The 5,852-nt window shown below is 36.6% G+C and overlaps 1 non-coding gene across 1 annotated transcript; it reads left to right on the top strand.

The window, feature by feature from the left end:
* Positions 1 to 462: 462 nt before the first annotated feature.
* LOC112804246 (small nucleolar RNA R71) lies at positions 463 to 570 on the top strand. Its single transcript, XR_003202862.1, has one exon. It is a non-coding gene; the product is annotated as a small nucleolar RNA R71 (small nucleolar RNA).
* Positions 571 to 5,852: the final 5,282 nt, after the last annotated feature.

The raw sequence follows: 5,852 nt of genomic DNA, 5'->3' as shown, positions 1-5,852 counted from the left end.
GCTTTTGTTGATCCTTCCATGAGAAATTTGGATGATTTCTTCATGAGGGATTATAGGTGTTTCCATAGGCTTCACCCATGTAATTCACCTCTGCCATTGCAGGGTTCTCAGGATCATAAGCTTCTTCTTCCGAAGATGCCTCTTTAGTACTGTTGGATGCATTTTGCAATCCATTCAGACTCTAAGAAATCATGTTGACTTGCTAAGTCAACATTTTGTTCTGAGCCAATATGGCATTCAGAGCATCAATTTCAAGAACTCCCTCCTCTGAGGCATCCCATTACTCACAGGATTCCTTTCAGAAGTGTACATGAACTGGTTATTTGCAACCATGTCAATGAATTCCTGAGCTTCTATAGGCATTTTCTTCAGGTGAATAGATTCACTTGTAGAATGGTCCAATGACATCTTAGACAATTCAGATAGACCATCATAGAATATATCCAGGATGGTCCATTCTGAAAGCATGTCAGAAGGACACTTTTTGGTCAGTTGCTTGTATCTCTCCTAAGCTTCATAGAGGGATTCACCTTCTTTCTGTCTGAAGGTTTGAACATCCACTCTAAGCTTGCTAAGCTTTTGAGGAGGAAAGAACTTGGCTAAGAAAGCCGTGACCAGCTTATCCCAAGAGTTCAGGCTATCTCTAGGTTGAGAGTCCAACCATGTTCTAGCTCTGTCTCTTACAGCAAAAGGGAAAAGCATAAGCATGTAGACCTCGGGATCAACCCCATTGGTCTTAAAAGTATCACAGATCTGCAAGAATTCAGTTAAGAACTGAAAAGGATCTTTTGATGGAAGTCCATGAAACTTGCAATTCTGTTGCATCAGAGAAACTAATTGAGGCTTTAGCTCAAAATTGTTTGCTCCAATGGCAGGGATTGAGATGCTTCTTCCACGTAAGTTGGAATTTGGTGCAGTAAAGTCACCAAGCATCTTCCTTGCACCTCCACCATCGTTATTAGGTTCGGCCATGTCTCCTTCTTTTTCGAGATTCTCTGTAAGGTTTTCTCTAGATTGTTGTGCTTTAGCTTTTCTTAGCTTCTTCTTCAGAGTCCTTTCAGGTCCAGGATCTGCTTCAACAAGAATGTCCTTGTCCTTGCTCCTGCTCATATGAAAAAGAAGAGGACAGAAAAGGAAGAGGAATCCTCTATGTCACAGTATAGAGATTCCTTTATGTGAGTAGAAGAAGAAAAGAATAGGATAAGGAGAAGAGAAAACTTCAAACACAAAGAGGAAGAGAGGGTTCAAATTTTAAGATGAATAGAAGTGTTAGTAAATGAATAAATAAATAGAAGGAGATGAGAGAGAGAGAATCTGAATATTAAAAGAAGAGAGATGAGAAATATTTTTATTTTTATTTTATTTATGATGTTAGTTTCGAAAATTAGGAGAAGAAATAAAATTAAAAGTAAAACAATTAGTTAATTAAAAAAATTTGAAAAAGGGTGAGGAATTTTCGAAAATTAGAGAGAGAAAAGTAGTTAGGTGGTTTTGAAAAAGATAAGAAATAGTAAAACAAACAAAAAAATCAATTAGTTAGTTGAAAAAGATTTGAAAATAAATTTTGAAAAGATAGGAAGTTAGAAAAGATTTTTGAAATTCATTTTGAAAAAGAAATGATTTGAAATTTATTTTGAAAAAAGATTTGAAAAGGAAATTAAAAAGATTTGATTTTTAAAATTAACATTGATTACTTGACTAACAAGAAACCAAAAGATATGATTCTAGAATTTAAAGATTGATCTTTTCTTAACAAGAAAGTAACATACTTCAAATTTTTGAATCAATCACATTAATTGTTAGTAAAGTTTTCGAAAATTATGAAATAAAAATAAGAAAAAGATTTTGAAAATCAATTTTCAAAAATTTTCGAAAATAATAAAAAAATGAAAAAGATTTGATTTTTGAAAAAGTTTTGAAAAGATAAGATTTTTAAAATTGAAATCTTGACTTGACTAACAAGAAATAACTAATTTTAAAAAATTTTGACTAAGTCAACCCAAAGATTTTGAAATTTATGAATAAAATAAGGGAAAGATATTTTTTGATTTTGAATTTTTGATAAGGAGAGAGAAAAACACAAAATGACTCAACACATAAAAATTTTGGATTAAAACAAATGATGCATACAAGAACATTACGAATGTCAAGATGAACACCAAGAACACTTTGAAAATCAAGATGAACATCAATACTTATTTTTGAAAAATTTTCAAGAAAAGAAAAACATGCAAGACATCAAACTTAGAGATATTTCATGTTTAGACACTATGAATTCAAAGATGCATATGAAAAATAGCAAAAAGACACAAAACAAGAAAATATGAAGATCAAACAAGAAGACTTGTCAAGAACAACTTGAAGATCATAAAGAATGCAATGCATGAATTTTTCGAAAAATACACAAATTTTAAAAACAAGCAATTGACACTAGACTCAAACAAAAAACACAATATTTTTGTTTTTATGATTTTATAATTTTTTTTGGATTTTTCAGAAATTATTTTGGAAAAACAAAAAAGAAGAAAAATTTTGAAAGATTTTTGAAAACTTTTTGAAAATAAAATAAAGGTTGAAACGAAAAGAAAATTACCTAATCTGAGCAACAAGATGAACCGTCAGTTGTCCAAACTCGAACAATCCCCGGCAATGGCGCCAAAAACTTGGTGCACGAAATTGTGATCTCAATGGTGCCAACAACTTGGTACACACAATTGTAATCTCAACTCATTTTCACAATTTCGCACAACTAACCAGTAAGTGCACCAGGTCGTCCAAGTAATAAACCTTACGTGAGTAAGGGTCGATCCCACGAAGATTGTCGGCTTGAAGCAAGCTATGGTCACCTTGTAAATCTCAGTCAGGCGAGTTCAAATAGTTATGGAGTTTTAATAATTAAAAGATAAATAAAACATAAAATAAAGATAGGGATACTAATGCAATTCATTGGTGGGAATTTTAGATAAGCGTATGGAGATGCTTTATCCCTTTTGAATCTCTGCTTTCCTACTGCTTTCATCCGATCCTTCATACTTCTTTCTATGGCAAGCTGTATGCTGGGTGTCACCGTTTTCAATGGCTACTTCCCATCCTCTCAGTGAAAATGGTCCTCTACGGTTTCTGTACGGCTAATCAACTGTCGAATTTCTCGTCTCGGATGAAAAATACCATGCACAGATATCGTATGGCTAATCAGCTGTGGTTCTCGATTGTGTAGGAATAGGATTTACTATCCTTTTGCGTCTGTCACCACGCTTTGAAGCTCGTCATAGTCATCCCATCCCATATCCTACTTGGAATACCACAGACAAGGTTTAGACTTTCCGGATCTCCAGAATGCTGCCAATTGATTCTAGCTTATACCACGAAGACTCTGATCTCGGATTCAGATGCCCCATTGTCAGAGGGGAGTCGATGTGAATCGTTGATTAGAAACCTAAGAGATATACATTCAAGCTTGATTTCATGTAGAACGGAAGTGGTTGTCAATCACGCATTCATAAGTGAGAATGGTGATGAGTGTCATAATCATCACATTCATCATGTTCTTGTGTGCGAATGGACATCTTATAATAAGAATAAGCATGAATTGAATAGAAAACAGTAGTACTTTGCATTAATACTCGAGGAACTGCAGAGCTCCACACCTTAATCTATGGTGTGTAGAAACTCCACCGTTTGAAAATACATAAGTGATGAAGGTCCAGGCATGGCCGAGAGGCCAGCCTCCAAAACGTGATCAAAGGATCAAAAGATAATCCAAAGATATCTAATACACTAGTAAAAAGTTCTATTTATACTAAACTAGTTACTAGGGTTACAAAAACAAGTAAATGATGCAGAAATCCACTTCCGGGCCCACTTGGTGTGTGCTTGGGCTGAGAATTGAAGCTTTCACATGTAGAGGTCTTCCTTAGAGTTAAACGCTAGTTTGTAACTTGTTTCTGGCATTTAACTTTGCTTTGCAACTTGTTTCTGGCATTTAACGCCAGAATAGGACAGAAAGCTGGCGTTAAACGCCAGTTTGCGTCGTCTAAACTCGGGCAAAATATGAATTATTATTTATTTCTAAAACGTCCTGGATGTCTACTTTCCAACGCAGTTAAGAGCGCACCATTTGGACTTCTGCAGCTCCAAATATTCCATTTTGAGTGCAGGGAGGTCAGAATCCAACAGCATCAGTAGACCTTTGTCAGCCTTTGAATCAGATTTTTGCTCAGATCCCACAATTTCAGCCAGAAAATACATGAAATCATAGAAAAATACAAAAACTCATAGTAAAGTCCAGAAATGTGAATTTTGCTTAAAAACTAATAAAGATATACTAAAAAATAACTAATTCATACTAAAAACTATGTAAAAACAATGCCAAAAAGCATATAAATTATCCGCTCATCACTGACCTTCTCTTTTTCATGGATATCATCTTTTGCTCCTTGGTCACAATCGCTTTTTTAGTTCTTTCCTTGATTATCTTCACCACCATGAATTCTGGACTTGGGTGTTGTGTGATCAGTAGAGTGTACCCTTCATAAAAACTTCTTGAATTGGTTGTTCAAGGAACTTACCCTATAAGCCATTCCCTATTTTATTGGAGTGGTAGTTCCCATAGTTATTTTCCTCCCTTGTCATTGGGGTTTCATTTGGTACAGGGACCTCTTTTTCTTCCTCTTGCACTTCTAACTTTTCTTCTTTTTTAAGGGGTAAGCTCTTCATGAGTGCAGCAGAGAGAGGTCATTGCTCAGAAACCTCAACAAAAGGAAAATTGATTTGCAACTTCTTAGAGCTTTCCAAAGATTATAAATAGTGCTTGTCCTTGGTCTCCTTTTGGCGCTTCTGAGGGTGTGGTACTACAGACTTTATTCCCATTAGAAGAGCGTGAAATATTGTACTTCCAGCCTCTTCTTGAGCCTTTTTTTCATTTAGTTCCTCAACAGTGTATACCACCTTAGGCTCAACCTCCTTGTTCCTGATGAGGGCCTTACACTTTTCTCTTGGATTCATCTCTGTGTCTCTAGGAAGAGTGTTAGGAGCTCTCTGAAGTTTCTGAGGGTATAGCAACTTGGCTCTGTACTCTGGGGCCTTGGGTAATGTAGGATGAGTGTCCAGAGTGACTGAAAAGGGGTTGTCAGAGTGCCTAGGGGGAACATCTTTTGAATTAATATCTATTGTCCCCCTCTCTGGGTGTTCAATGTTCATTCTACTCTCTTTCAGGCGTTCAACTTCCCCTCTGCCCTCTCTTGGGTGTTCAACTTCAACTCTGTCCCCTCCAAGGCATTCAACTTCAGCTCTGCCCCCTCCCGGGCATTCAACTTCAGCTCTGCTCCCTCTTGGGTGTTCAACTTCAGCTCTTCCCCCCATAGGCATTTAACTTCAGGATCTGTTTTTTGAGGCACTGTCTCTTCTCCTTCTAGCGTTGCACTACTTGAAGGTTGATAGGCTAAGGTTTTACCACTCCTCAGTTTAATGGCTAGGTATTCCTCAGTTATCTGCTTGGACATTCTCTAATTTGTCTGGCTCATTTCAGTTTTCAAGCTCTTGAGGGAGGCTTGGTTCTTCTCTACCATGCTGTGTTGTCTCATTGTGAATTCTTGTATGCATTGTAACTGTCTTGGCAGAAGGTCCAGCTGCTAAACCATTGCTTTATTTTAAGCTAGGATTATATCTGTGGCAGATTCCTCCTTAGGCTCCCGTCTTGCCTTAGTCCTCACTACTGTGTACAAGTGTTGATTGCTAGCCACTGTTTCAATGAGCTCCTGAGCTTCTTCAGGTGTTTTCATCATGGGTAAGGAGCCGCCTGCATAATGATCTAGGGACATTTGGGATATATCTAGGAGTCTATCATAGAAGAT

This window comes from Arachis hypogaea, chromosome 5 (assembly GCF_003086295.3).
Source record: "Arachis hypogaea cultivar Tifrunner chromosome 5, arahy.Tifrunner.gnm2.J5K5, whole genome shotgun sequence".
NCBI lineage: Eukaryota > Viridiplantae > Streptophyta > Magnoliopsida > Fabales > Fabaceae > Arachis > Arachis hypogaea.
This window is presented reverse-complemented; position numbering and strand designations above follow the sequence as displayed.